Genomic DNA, 15,749 nt, shown 5'->3' with positions numbered 1-15,749 from the left:
TTATTGTGTGATCGTGATCGTGTGATCATGACTGTGCGATCGTGGTTGTGTGATCGTGATTGTGGGATTGTGATTGCGTGATTGTGTGATTGTGATTGTGTGACTGTGATTGTGTGATTGTGATTGTGGGATTGTGATTGTGTAATTGTGTGATTGTGATTGTGATTGTGATTGTGATTGTGATTGTGATTGTGATTGTGATTGTGATTGTGATTGTGATTGTGATTGTGATTGTGATTGTGATTGTGATTGTGATTGTGATTGTGATTGTGATTGTGATTGTGATTGTGATTGTGATTGTGATTGTGATAGTGTGACTGCGTGATTGTGTGATCGTGATTGTGTGATCGTGATTGTGTGATAGTGATTGTGTGATAGTGATTGTGTGATCGTGATTGTGTGATCGTGATTGTGTGATCGTGATCGTGTGATCGCGATTGTGGGATTGTGATTGTGTGATCGCGACTGTGTGTTTGTGATTGTGTGAACGTGATTGTGTGATCGTGATTGTCTGGTCGTGATTGTATGCTGGTGATTGTGTGATCGTCATTGTGTGACCTTGATTGTGTGATTGTGATTGTGTGATGGTGATTGTGTGATGGTGATTGTGTGATCGTGATTGTGTGATCGTGATTGTGGGATTGTGATTGTGATTGTGATTGTGTGATTGTGATTGTGTGATTGTGATTGTGTGATTGTGATTGTGTGATTGTGATTGTGTGATTGTGATTGTGTGATTGTGATTGTGTGTTTGTGATTGTGTGAACGTGATTGTGTGATCGTGATTGTGTGATCGTAATTGTGTGATCGTGATTGTGTGATCGTGATTGTGTGATGGTGATTGTGTGATCGTCATTGTGTGACCTTGATTGTGTGATTGTGATTGTGTGATGGTGATTGTGTGATCGTGATTGTGTGATCGTGATTGTGTGATCGTGATTGTGTGATCGTGATTGTGTGATCATGATTGTGTGATCGTGATTGTGTGATTGTGTGATTGTGTGATTGTCTGATTGTGTTATTCTGATTGTGTGATTGCGATTGTGACATTGTGATTGTGTGATTGTGATTGTGTGATCGCGATTGTGTGATCGTGATAGTGTGGTCGTGATTGTGTGATGGTGATGGTGTGATCGTCATTGTGTGATTGTGATTGTGTGATCGTGATTGTGTGATGGTGATCGTGTGATCGTGATGGTGTGATCGTGACTGTGTTGTCGTGATTGTGATTGTGATTGTGTGATTGTGATTGTGTGACTGTGATTGTGTGAACGTGATTGTGTGATGGTGATTGTGTGATCGTGATTGTGTGGTCGAGATTGTGTGATGGTGATTGTGTGATCGTCATTGTGTGACCTTGATTGTGTGATTGTGATTGTGTGATTTTGATTGTGTGATTGTGATTGTGTGATTGTGATTGTGTGATTGTGATTGTGTGATTGTGATTGTGTGATCGTGATTGTGTGATCGTGATTGTGTGATCGTGATTGTGTGATCGTGATCGTGTGATCGTGATTGTGTGATCGTGATTGTGTGACTGTGTGATTGTCTGATTGTGTTAATGTGATTGTGTGATTGTGATTGTATGATTATGATTGTGTGATCGTGACTGTGTGGTCGTGATTGTGGGATTGTGACTGTGTGATTGTGTGATTGTGGTTGTGTGATTGTGATTGTGTGACTCTGATTGTGTGATCGTGACTGTGTGATCGTGATTGTGTGATCGTGACTGTGTGATCGTGGTTGTGTGATCGTGATCGTGTGATCGCGACTCTGTGTTTGTGATTGTGTGAACGTGATTGTGTGATCGTGATTGTGTGATCGTGATTGTGTGATCGTGATTGAGTGGTCGTGATTGTGTGATGGTGATTGTGTGATCGTCATTGTGTGACCTTGATCGTGTGATCGTGATCGAGTGATCGCGACTGTGTGTTTGTGATTGTGTGATCGTGATTGTGTGGTCGTGATTGTGTGATGGTGATGGTGTGATCGTCATTGTGTGACCTTGATTGTGTGATTGTGATTGTGTGATCGTGATCGTGTGATCGTGATCGTGTGATCGCGACTGTGTGTTTGTGATTGTGTGATTGTGATTGTGTGATCGTGATTGTGTGATCGTGATTGTGTGATTGTGATTGTCTGATCGTGATTGTGTGATGGTGATTGTGTGATCGTCATTGTGTGACCTTGATTGTGTGATCGTGATTGTGTGATCGTGATTGTGTGATCGTGATTGTGTGATCATGATTGTGTGATCGCGATTTTGTGATTGTGTGATTGTGTGATTGTCTGATTGTGTTATTGTGATTGTGTGATTGCGATTGTGACATTGTGATTGTGTGATTGTGATTGTGTGATCGTGATTGTGTGATCGTGATTGTGTGGTCGTGATTGTGTGATGGTGATCGTGTGATCGTGATGGTGTGATCGTGACTGTGTGATCGTGATTGTGATTGTGATTGTGTGATTGTGATTGTGTGACTCTGATTGTGTGAACGTGATTGTGTGATGGTGATTGTGTGATCGTGATTGTGTGATCGTGATTGTGTGGTCGAGATTGTGTGATGGTGATTGTGTGATCGTCATTGTGTGACCTTGATTGTGTGATTGTGATTGTGTGATTTTGATTGTGTGATTGTGATTGTGTGATTGTGATTGTGTGATCGTGATTGTGTGATCGTGATTGTGTGATCGTGATTGTGTGATCGTGATTGTGTGATCGTGATTGTGTGATCGTGATTGTGTGACTGTGTGATTGTCTGATTGTGTTAATGTGATTGTGTGATTGTGATTGTGTGATTATGATTGTGTGATCGTGACTGTGTGGTCGTGATTGTGGGATTGTGACTGTGTGATTGTATGATTGTGGTTGTGTGATTGTGATTGTGTGACTCTGATTGTGTGATCGTGACTGTGTGATCGTGGTTGTGTGATCGTGACTGTGTGATCGTGGTTGTGTGATCGTGATCGTGTGATCGCGACTCTGTGTTTGTGATTGTGTGAACGTGATTGTGTGATCGTGATTGTGTGATCGTGATTGAGTGGTCGTGATTGTGTGATGGTGATTGTGTGATCGTCATTGTGTGACCTTGATTGTGTGATTGTGATTGTGTGATGGTGATTGTGTGATCGTGATTGTGTGATCGTGATTGTGTGATCGTGATTGTGTGATCGTGATTGTGTGATCGTGATTGTGTGATCGTGATAGTGTGATCGTGATTGTGTGATTGTGTGATTGTGTGATTGTCTGATTGTGATATTGTGATTGTCTGATTGCGATTGTGATATTGTGATTGTGTGATTGTGATTGTGTGATCGTGATTGTGTGATCGTGATTGTGTGGTCGTGATTGTGTGATGGTGATGGTGTGATCGTCATTGTGTGACCTTGATTGTGTGATTGTGATTGTGTGATCGTGATCGTGTGATCGTGATCGAGTGATCGCGACTGTGTGTTTGTGATTGTGTGATCGTGATTGTGTGGTCGTGATTGTGTGATGGTGATGGTGTGATCGTCATTGTGTGACATTGATTGTGTGATTGTGATTGTGTGATCGTGATCGTGTGATCGTGATCGTGTGATCGCGACTGTGTGTTTGTGATTGTGTGATTGTGATTGTGTGATCGCGATTGTGTGATCGTGATTGTGTGATTGTGATTTTCTGATCGTGATTGTGTGATGGTGATTGTGTGATCGTCATTGTGTGACCTTGATTGTGTGATCGTGATGGTGTGTTCGTGACTGTGTGATCGTGATTGTGATTGTGATTGTGTGATTGTGATTGTGTGACTGTGATTGTGTGATCGTGATAGCGTGATCGCGACTGTGTGTTTGTGATTGTGTGATCGTGATTGTGCGATTGTGATTGAGTGATCGTGACTGTGTGATCGTGATTGTGTGATCGTGATCGAGTGATCGCGACTGTGTGTTTGTGATTGTGTGAACGTGATTGTGTGATCGTGATTGTGTGATCGTGATTGTGTGGTCGATATTGTGTGATGGTGATTGTGTGATCGTCATTGTGTGGCCTTGATTGTGTGATTGTGATTGTGTGATCGTGATCGTGTGATCGTGGTCGTGCGATCGTGATCGTGTGATCGCGACTGTGTGTTTGTGATTGTGTGATTGTGATTGAGTGATCGTGATTGTGTGATGGTGATTGTGTGATCGTCATTGTGTGACCTTGATTGTGTGATCGTGATGGTGTGTTCGTGACTGTGTGATCGTGATTGTGATTGTGATTGTGTGATTGTGATTGTGTGACTGTGATTGTGTGATCGTGATAGTGTGATCGCGACTGTGTGTTTGTGATTGTGTGATCGTGATTGTGTGATTGTGATTGTGTGATTCTGATTGTGTGATCGTGACTGTGTGATCGTGATTGTGTGATCGTGTTCGTGTGATCGCGACTCTGTGTTTGTGATTGTGTGAACGTGATTGTGTGATCGTGATTGAGTGGTCGTGATTGTGTGATGGTGATTGTGTGATCGTCATTGTGTGACCTTGATTGTGTGATTGTGATTGTGTGATGGTGATTGTGTGATGGTGATTGTGTGATCGTGATTGTGTGATCGTGATTGTGTGATCGTGGTTGTGTGATCGTGATTGTGTGATCATGATTGTGTGATCGTGATTGTGTGATTGTGTGATTGTGTGATTGTGTGATTGTCTGATTGTGTTATTGTGATTGTGTGATTGCGATTGTGATATTGTGATTGTGTGATTGTGATTGTGTGATCGTGACTGTGTGATCGTGATTGTGTGATCGTGATCGAGTGGTCGGGACTGTGTGTTTGTGATTGTGTGAACGCGATTGTGTGATCGTGATTGTGTGATCGTGATTGTGTGGTCGAGATTGTGTGATGGTGATTGTGTGATCGTCATTGTGTGGCGTTGATTGTGTGATTGTGATTGTGTGATCGTGATCGTGTGATCGTGATCGTGTGATCGTGATCGTGTGATCGTGATCGTGTGATCGCAACTGTGTGTTTGTGATTGTGTGATTGTGATTGAGTGATCGTGATTGTGTGATCGTGATTGTGCGATTGTGATTGTGTGATCGTGATTGTGTGATGGTGATTGTGTGATCGTCATTTTGTGACCTTGATTGTGTGATTGTGATTGTGTGATTTTGATTGTGTGATTGTGATTGTGTGATTGTGATTTTGTGACCGTCAATGTGTGGTCGTGATTGTGTGATCGTGATGGTGGGATTGTGGCTGTGTGAATGTGTGATTGTGGTTGTGTGATTGTGATTGTGTGACTCTGATTGTGTGATTGTGACTGTGTGATCGTGATTGTGATTGTGATTGTGTGATTGTGATTCTGTGACTGTGATTGTGTGATCGTGATAGTGTGATCGTGATTGTGTGATCGCGATTGTGTGATCGTGATTGTGTGATGGTGATTGTGTGATCGTCATTGTGTGCTCGTGATTGTGTGATTGTGATTGTGTGATTGTTATTGTGTGATCGCGATCGTGTGATCGTGACTGTGTGATCGTGATTATGTGATCGTGATTGTGGGATTGTGACAGTGTGATTGTGTGATGGTGATTGTGTGATTGTGATTGTGTGATCGTGATTGTGTGATCGTGATTGTGGGATTGTGACTGTGTGATTGTGTGATTGTGGGATTGTGATTGTGTGATTGTGATTGTGTGATCGTGACTGTGTGATCGTGATTGTGTGATCGTGATCGAGTGATCGCGACTGTGTGTTTGTGATTGTGTGAACGTGATTGTGTGATCGTGATTGTGTGATCGTGATTGTGTTAATGTGATTGTGTGATTGTGATTGTATGATTGTGATTGTGTGATCATGACTGTGTGATCGTGATTGTGTGATCGTGATTGTGTGATGGTGATTGTGTGATCGTGATTGTGTGATTGTGATTGTGTGATCGTGACTGTGTGATCGTGATTGTGTGATTGTGATTGTGTGATAGCGATTGTGTGATAGCGATTGTGTGATCGTGATTGTGTGATCGTGATTCTGTGATCGTGATTGTGATCGTGATCGTGTGATCGTGACTGTGTGATCGTGATTGTGATTGTGATTGTGTGATTGTGATTGTGTGACTGTGATTGTGTGATCGTGATAGTGTGATCGTGATTGTGTGATCGTGATTGTGTGATCGTGATTGTGTGATGGTGAGTGTGTGATGGTGATTGTGTGATCGTGATTGTGTGATTGTGATTGTGTGATTGTGATTGTGTGATCGTGATCGTGTGATCGTGACTGTGCAATCGTGATTGTGTGATCGTGATTGTGGGATTGTGACTGTGTGACTGCGTGATTGTGATTGTGTGATCGTGATTGTGTGATTGTGATTGTGTGATTGTGATTGTGTGATCGTGATTGTGGGATTGTGACTGTGTGATTGTGTGATTGTGATTGTGTGATTGTGTGATTGTGTGATAGTGATTGTGTGATCGTGATTGTGTGATCGTGATTGTGTGATCGTGTTTGTGTAATTGTGATTGTGTGATTGTGATTGTGTGACTGTGATTGTGTGATTGTGATTGTGTGATTGTGATTGTGTGATTGTGATTGTGTGATTGTGATTGTGTGATGGTGATTGTGTGATCGTCATTGTGTGGCCTTGATTGTGTGATGGTGATTGTGTGATCGTGATTGTGTGATAACGATTGTGTGATTGTGATTGTGTGATCGTGATCGTGTGATCGTGATTGTGTGATCGTGACTGTGTGATCGTGATTGTGATTGTGATTGTGTGATTGTGATTGTGTGACTGTGATTGTGTGATCGTGATAGTGTGATCGTGATTGTGTGATCGTGATTGTGTGATCGTGATTGTGTGATGGTGAGTGTGTGATGGTGATTGTGTGATTGCGATTGTGATATTGTGATTGTGTGATTGTGATTGTGTGATAGTGACTGTGTGATCGTGATTGTGTGATCGTGATCGAGTGATCGCGACTGTGTGTTTGTGATTGTGTGATCGTGATTGTGTGGTCCTGATTGTGTGATGGTGATGGTGTGATCGTCATTGTGTGACCTTGATTGTGTGATTGTGATTGTGTGATCGTGATTGTGTGATCGTGATTGTGTGATTGTGATTGTGTGATCGTGATTGTGTGATGGTGATTGTGTGATCGTCATTGTGTGACCTTGATTGTGTGATCGTGATTGTGTGATGGTGATTGTGTGAGGGTGACTGTGTGATCGTGATTGTGTGATTGTGATTGTGTGATTGTGATTGTGTGATCGTGATCGTGTGATCGTGACTGTGCGATCGTGATTGTGTGATCGTGATTGTGGGATTGTGACTGTGTGATTGTGTGATTGTGATTGTGTGATTGTGTGATTGTGTGATAGTGATTGTGTGATCGTGATTGTGTGATCGTGATTGTGTGATCGTGTTTGTGTAATTGTGATTGTGTGATTGTGATTGTGTGACTGTGATTGTGTGATTGTGATTGTGTGATTGTGATTGTGTGATCGTGATTGTGTGATTGTGTGATTGTGTGATTGTCTGATTGTGTTATTCTGATTGTGTGATTGCGATTGTGACATTGTGATTGTGTGATTGTGATTGTGTGATCGCGATTGTGTGATCGTGATAGTGTGGTCGTGATTGTGTGATGGTGATGGTGTGATCGTCATTGTGTGATTGTGATTGTGTGATCGTGATTGTGTGATGGTGATCGTGTGATCGTGATGGTGTGATCGTGACTGTGTTGTCGTGATTGTGATTGTGATTGTGTGATTGTGATTGTGTGACTGTGATTGTGTGAACGTGATTGTGTGATGGTGATTGTGTGATCGTGATTGTGTGGTCGAAATTGTGTGATGGTGATTGTGTGATCGTCATTGTGTGACCTTGATTGTGTGATTGTGATTGTGTGATTTTGATTGTGTGATTGTGATTGTGTGATTGTGATTGTGTGATTGTGATTGTGTGATTGTGATTGTGTGATCGTGATTGTGTGATCGTGATTGTGTGATCGTGATTGTGTGATCGTGATCGTGTGATCGTGATTGTGTGATCGTGATTGTGTGACTGTGTGATTGTCTGATTGTGTTAATGTGATTGTGTGATTGTGATTGTATGATTATGATTGTGTGATCGTGACTGTGTGGTCGTGATTGTGGGATTGTGACTGTGTGATTGTGTGATTGTGGTTGTGTGATTGTGATTGTGTGACTCTGATTGTGTGATCGTGACTGTGTGATCGTGATTGTGTGATCGTGACTGTGTGATCGTGGTTGTGTGATCGTGATCGTGTGATCGCGACTCTGTGTTTGTGATTGTGTGAACGTGATTGTGTGATCGTGATTGTGTGATCGTGATTGTGTGATCGTGATTGAGTGGTCGTGATTGTGTGATGGTGATTGTGTGATCGTCATTGTGTGACCTTGATCGTGTGATCGTGATCGAGTGATCGCGACTGTGTGTTTGTGATTGTGTGATCGTGATTGTGTGGTCGTGATTCTGTGATGGTGATGGTGTGATCGTCATTGTGTGACCTTGATTGTGTGATTGTGATTGTGTGATCGTGATCGTGTGATCGTGATCGTGTGATCGCGACTGTGTGTTTGTGATTGTGTGATTGTGATTGTGTGATCGTGATTGTGTGATCGTGATTGTGTGATTGTGATTGTCTGATCGTGATTGTGTGATGGTGATTGTGTGATCGTCATTGTGTGACCTTGATTGTGTGATCGTGATTGTGTGATCGTGATTGTGTGATCGTGATTGTGTGATCATGATTGTGTGATCGTGATTTTGTGATCGTGTGATTGTGTGATTGTCTGATTGTGTTATTGTGATTGTGTGATTGCGATTGTGACATTGTGATTGTGTGATTGTGATTGTGTGATCGTGATTGTGTGATCGTGATTGTGTGGTCGTGATTGTGTGATGGTGATGGTGTGATCGTCATTGTGTGATTGTGATTGTGTGATCGTGATTGTGTGATGGTGATCGTGTGATCGTGATGGTGTGATCGTGACTGTGTGATCGTGATTGTGATTGTGATTGTGTGATTGTGATTGTGTGACTCTGATTGTGTGAACGTGATTGTGTGATGGTGATTGTGTGATCGTGATTGTGTGATCGTGATTGTGTGGTCGAGATTGTGTGATGGTGATTGTGTGATCGTCATTGTGTGACCTTGATTGTGTGATTGTGATTGTGTGATTTTGATTGTGTGATTGTGATTGTGTGATTGTGATTGTGTGATCGTGATTGTGTGATCGTGATTGTGTGATCGTGATTGTGTGATCGTGATTGTGTGATCGTGATTGTGTGATCGTGATTGTGTGACTGTGTGATTGTCTGATTGTGTTAATGTGATTGTGTGATTGTGATTGTATGATTATGATTGTGTGATCGTGACTGTGTGGTCGTGATTGTGGGATTGTGACTGTGTGATTGTATGATTGTGGTTGTGTGATTGTGATTGTGTGACTCTGATTGTGTGATCGTGACTGTGTGATCGTGGTTGTGTGATCGTGACTGTGTGATCGTGGTTGTGTGATCGTGATCGTGTGATCGCGACTCTGTGTTTGTGATTGTGTGAACGTGATTGTGTGATCGTGATTGTGTGATCGTGATTGTGTGATCGTGATTGTGTGATCGTGATTGAGTGGTCGTGATTGTGTGATGGTGATTGTGTGATCGTCATTGTGTGACCTTGATTGTGTGATTGTGATTGTGTGATGGTGATTGTGTGATCGTGATTGTGTGATCGTGATTGTATGATCGTGATTGTGTGATCGTGATTGTGTGATCGTGATTGTGTGATCGTGATAGTGTGATCGTGATTGTGTGATTGTGTGATTGTGTGATTGTCTGATTGTGATATTGTGATTGTCTGATTGCGATTGTGATATTGTGATTGTGTGATTGTGATTGTGTGATCGTGATTGTGTGATCGTGATTGTGTGGTCGTGATTGTGTGATGGTGATGGTGTGATCGTCATTGTGTGACCTTGATTGTGTGATTGTGATTGTGTGATCGTGATCGTGTGATCGTGATCGAGTGATCGCGACTGTGTGTTTGTGATTGTGTGATCGTGATTGTGTGGTCGTGATTGTGTGATGGTGATGGTGTGATCGTCATTGTGTGACATTGATTGTGTGATTGTGATTGTGTGATCGTGATCGTGTGATCGTGATCGTGTGATCGCGACTGTGTGTTTGTGATTGTGTGATTGTGATTGTGTGATCGTGATTGTGTGATCGTGATTGTGTGATTGTGATTTTCTGATCGTGATTGTGTGATGGTGATTGTGTGATCGTCATTGTGTGACCTTGATTGTGTGATCGTGATGGTGTGTTCGTGGTTGTGTGATCGTGATCGTGTGATCGCGACTCTGTGTTTGTGATTGTGTGAACGTGATTGTGTGATCGTGATTGTGTGATCGTGATTGTGTGATCGTGATTGAGTGGTCGTGATTGTGTGATGGTGATTGTGTGATCGTCATTGTGTGACCTTGATTGTGTGATTGTGATTGTGTGATGGTGATTGTGTGATGGTGATTGTGTGATCGTGATTGTGTGATCGTGATTGTGTGATCGTGATTGTGTGATCGTGATTGTGTGATCGTGATTGTGTGATCGTGATGGTGTGATCGTGATTGTGTGATTGTGTGATTGTGTGATTGTGTGATTGTCTGATTGTGATATTGTGATTGTCTGATTGCGATTGTGATATTGTGATTGTGTGATTGTGATTGTGTGATCGTGATTGTGTGATCGTGATTGTGTGGTCGTGATTGTGTGATGGTGATGGTGTGATCGTCATTGTGTGACCTTGATTGTGTGATTGTGATTGTGTGATCGTGATCGTGTGATCGTGATCGAGTGATCGCGACTGTGTGTTTGTGATTGTGTGATCGTGATTGTGTGGTCGTGATTGTGTGATGGTGATGGTGTGATCGTCATTGTGTGACATTGATTGTGTGATTGTGATTGTGTGATCGTGATCGTGTGATCGTGATCGTGTGATCGCGACTGTGTGTTTGTGATTGTGTGATTGTGATTGTGTGATCGTGATTGTGTGATCGTGATTGTGTGATTGTGATTTTCTGATCGTGATTGTGTGATGGTGATTGTGTGATCGTCATTGTGTGACCTTGATTGTGTGATCGTGATGGTGTGTTCGTGACTGTGTGATCGTGATTGTGATTGTGATTGTGTGATTGTGATTGTGTGACTGTGATTGTGTGATCGTGATAGCGTGATCGCGACTGTGTGTTTGTGATTGTGTGATCGTGATTGTGCGATTGTGATTGAGTGATCGTGACTGTGTGATCGTGATTGTGTGATCGTGATCGAGTGATCGCGACTGTGTGTTTGTGATTGTGTGAACGTGATTGTGTGATCGTGATTGTGTGATCGTGATTGTGTGGTCGATATTGTGTGATGGTGATTGTGTGATCGTCATTGTGTGGCCTTGATTGTGTGATTGTGATTGTGTGATCGTGATCGTGTGATCGTGGTCGTGCGATCGTGATCGTGTGATCGCGACTGTGTGTTTGTGATTGTGTGATTGTGATTGAGTGATCGTGATTGTGTGATGGTGATTGTGTGATCGTCATTGTGTGACCTTGATTGTGTGATCGTGATGGTGTGTTCGTGACTGTGTGATCGTGATTGTGATTGTGATTGTGTGATTGTGATTGTGTGACTGTGATTGTGTGATCGTGATAGTGTGATCGCGACTGTGTGTTTGTGATTGTGTGATTGTGATTGTGATTGTGATTGTGTGATTGGGTGTGTGTGATCGTGATTGTGTGACTGTGATTGTGTGATCGTGATTGTGTGATCGTGATTGTGTGATCGTGTTTGTGTGATCGTGATTGTGTGATCGTGATTGTGTGATCGTGATTGTGTGATCGTGATTGTGTGATCGTGATTGCGTGATCGTGATTGTGTGATTGTGATTGTGTGATTGGGTGTGTGTGATCGTGATTGTGTGACTGTGATTGTGTGATCGTGATTGTGTGATCGTGATTGTGTGATCGTGTTTGTGTGATCGTGATTGTGTGATCGTGATTGTGTGATCGTGATTGTGTGATCGTGATTGTGTGATCGTGATTGTGTGATCGTGATTGTGTGATCGTGATTGTGTGATCGTGATTGTGTGATCGTGATTGTGTGATCGTGATTGTGTGATGTGATTGTGTGATTGTGATTGTGATTGTGATTGTGATTGTGATTGTGATTGTGATTGTGATTGTGATTGTGATTGTGATTGTGATTGTGATTGTGATTGTGATTGTGATTGTGAGTGTGATTGTGATTGTGATTGTGATTGTGATTGTGATTGTGATTGTGATTGTGATTGTGATTGTGATTGTGATTGCGATTGTGATTGTGATTGTGATTGTGTAACTGTGTGATTGTGATTCTGTGATCGTGATTGTGATTGTGATTGTGATTGTGTGACTGCGTGATTGTGATATTGTGATCGTGATTGTGTGATCGTGATTGTGTGATCATGATTGTGTGATAGCGATTGTGTGATAGCGATTGTGTGATCGTGGTTGTGTGATCGTGATTGTGTGATCGTGATTGTGTGATCGTGATTGTGTGATCGTGATTGTGTGATTGTGATTGTGTGATCATGATCGTGTGATCGTGATGGTGTGGTCGTGACTGTGTGATCGTGATTGTGATTGTGATTGTGTGATTGTGGTTGTGTGACTGTGATTGTGTGATCGTGATAGTCTGATCGTGATTGTGTGATCGTGATTGTGTGATCGTGATTGTGTGATGGTGATTGTGTGATGGTGATTCTGTGGTCGTGATTGTGTGATTGTGATTGTGTGATAGCGATTGTGTGATAGCGATTGTGTGATCGTGATTGTGTGATCGTGATTGTGTGATCGTGATCGTGTGATCGTGATCGTGTGATCGTGACTGTGTGATCGTGATTGTGATTGTGATTGTGTGATTGTGATTGTGTGACTGTGATTGTGTGATCGTGATAGTGTGATCGTGATTGTGTGATCGTGATTGTGTGATCGTGATTGTGTGATGGTGAGTGTGTGATGGTGATTGTGTGATCGTGATTGTGTGATTGTGATTGTGTGATTGTGATTGTGTGATCGTGATCGTGTGATCGTGACTGTGCGATCGTGATTGTGTGATCGTGATTGTGGGATTGTGACTGTGTGACTGCGTGATTGTGATTGTGTGATCGTGATTGTGTGATTGTGATTGTGTGATTGTGATTGTGTGATCGTGATTGTGGGATTGTGACTGTGTGATTGTGTGATTGTGTGATAGTGATTGTGTGATCGTGATAGTGTGATCGTGATTGTGTGATCGTGTTTGTGTAATTGTGATTGTGTAATTGTGATTGTGTGACTGTGATTGTGTGACTGTGATTGTGTGATTGTGATTGTGTGATTGTGATTGTGTGATCGTGACTGTGCGATCGTGATTGTGTGATCGCGATTGTGGGATTGTGACTGTGTGATTGTGTGATTGTGATTGTGTGACTGTGATTGTGTGATTGTGATTGTGGGATTGTGATTGTGTGATTGTGTGATTGTGATTGTAATTGTGATTGTGATTGTGATAGTGTGACTGCGTGATTGTGATTGTGTGATCGTGATTGTGTGATTGTGATTGTGTGATTGTGATTGTGTGATCGTGATTGTGTGATTGTGACTGTGTGATTGTGTGATTGTGTGATTGTGTGATAGTGATTGTGTGAGCGTGATTGTGTGATCGTGATTGTGTGATAGTGTTTGTGTAATTGTGATTGTGTGATTGTGATTGTGTGATCGTCATTGTGTGACCTTGATTGTGTGATTGTGATTGTGTGATGGTGATTGTGTGATGGTGATTGTGTGATCGTGATTGTGTGATCGTGATTGTGTGATCGTGATTGTGTGATCGTGATTGTGTGATCGTGATTGTGTGATCGTGATGGTGTGATCGTGATTGTGTGATGGTGTGATTGTGTGATTGTGTGATTGTCTGATTGTGATATTGTGATTGTCTGATTGCGATTGTGATATTGTGATTGTGTGATTGTGATTGTGTGATCGTGATTGTGTGATCGTGATTGTGTGGTCGTGATTGTGTGATGGTGATGGTGTGATCGTCATTGTGTGACCTTGATTGTGTGATTGTGATTGTGTGATCGTGATCGTGTGATCGTGATCGAGTGATCGCGACTGTGTGTTTGTGATTGTGTGATCGTGATTGTGTGGTCGTGATTGTGTGATGGTGATGGTGTGATCGTCATTGTGTGACATTGATTGTGTGATTGTGATTGTGTGATCGTGATCGTGTGATCGTGATCGTGTGATCGCGACTGTGTGTTTGTGATTGTGTGATTGTGATTGTGTGATCGTGATTGTGTGATCGTGATTGTGTGATTGTGATTTTCTGATCGTGATTGTGTGATGGTGATTGTGTGATCGTCATTGTGTGACCTTGATTGTGTGATCGTGATGGTGTGTTCGTGACTGTGTGATCGTGATTGTGATTGTGATTGTGTGATTGTGATTGTGTGACTGTGATTGTGTGATCGTGATAGCGTGATCGCGACTGTGTGTTTGGGATTGTGTGATCGTGATTGTGCGATTGTGATTGAGTGATCGTGACTGTGTGATCGTGATTGTGTGATCGTGATCGAGTGATCGCGACTGTGTGTTTGTGATTGTGTGAACGTGATTGTGTGATCGTGATTGTGTGATCGTGATTGTGTGGTCGATATTGTGTGATGGTGATTGTGTGATCGTCATTGTGTGGCCTTGATTGTGTGATTGTGATTGTGTGATCGTGATCGTGTGATCGTGGTCGTGCGATCGTGATCGTGTGATCGCGACTGTGTGTTTGTGATTGTGTGATTGTGATTGAGTGATCGTGATTGTGTGATGGTGATTGTGTGATCGTCATTGTGTGACCTTGATTGTGTGATCGTGATGGTGTGTTCGTGACTGTGTGATCGTGATTGTGATTGTGATTGTGTGATTGTGATTGTGTGACTGTGATTGTGTGATCGTGATAGTGTGATCGCGACTGTGTGTTTGTGATTGTGTGATCGTGATTGTGTGATTGTGATTGTGTGATTCTGATTGTGTGATCGTGACTGTGTGATCGTGATTGTGTGATCGTGTTCGTGTGATCGCGACTCTGTGTTTGTGATTGTGTGAACGTGATTGTGTGATCGTGATTGAGTGGTCGTGATTGTGTGATGGTGATTGTGTGATCGTCATTGTGTGACCTTGATTGTGTGATTGTGATTGTGTGATGGTGATTGTGTGATGGTGATTGTGTGATCGTGATTGTGTGATCGTGATTGTGTGATCGTGGTTGTGTGATCGTGATTGTGTGATCATGATTGTGTGATCGTGATTGTGTGATTGTGTGATTGTGTGATTGTGTGATTGTCTGATTGTGTTATTGTGATTGTGTGATTGCGATTGTGATATTGTGATTGTGTGATTGTGATTGTGTGATCGTGACTGTGTGATCGTGATTGTGTGATCGTGATCGAGTGGTCGGGACTGTGTGTTTGTGATTGTGTGAACGTGATTGTGTGATCGTGATTGTGTGATCGTGATTGTGTGGTCGAGATTGTGTGATGGTGATTGTGTGATCGTCATTGTGTGGCGTTGATTGTGTGATTGTGATTGTGTGATCGTGATCGTGTGATCGTGATCGTGTGATCGTGATCGTGTGATCGTGATCGTGTGATCGCAACTGTGTGTTTGTGATTGTGTGATTGTGATTGAGTGATCGTGATTGTGTGATCG

Source organism: Megachile rotundata, chromosome 11 (assembly GCF_050947335.1).
Source record: "Megachile rotundata isolate GNS110a chromosome 11, iyMegRotu1, whole genome shotgun sequence".
In the NCBI taxonomy this organism is placed as follows: domain Eukaryota; kingdom Metazoa; phylum Arthropoda; class Insecta; order Hymenoptera; family Megachilidae; genus Megachile; species Megachile rotundata.
This window is presented reverse-complemented; position numbering follows the sequence as displayed.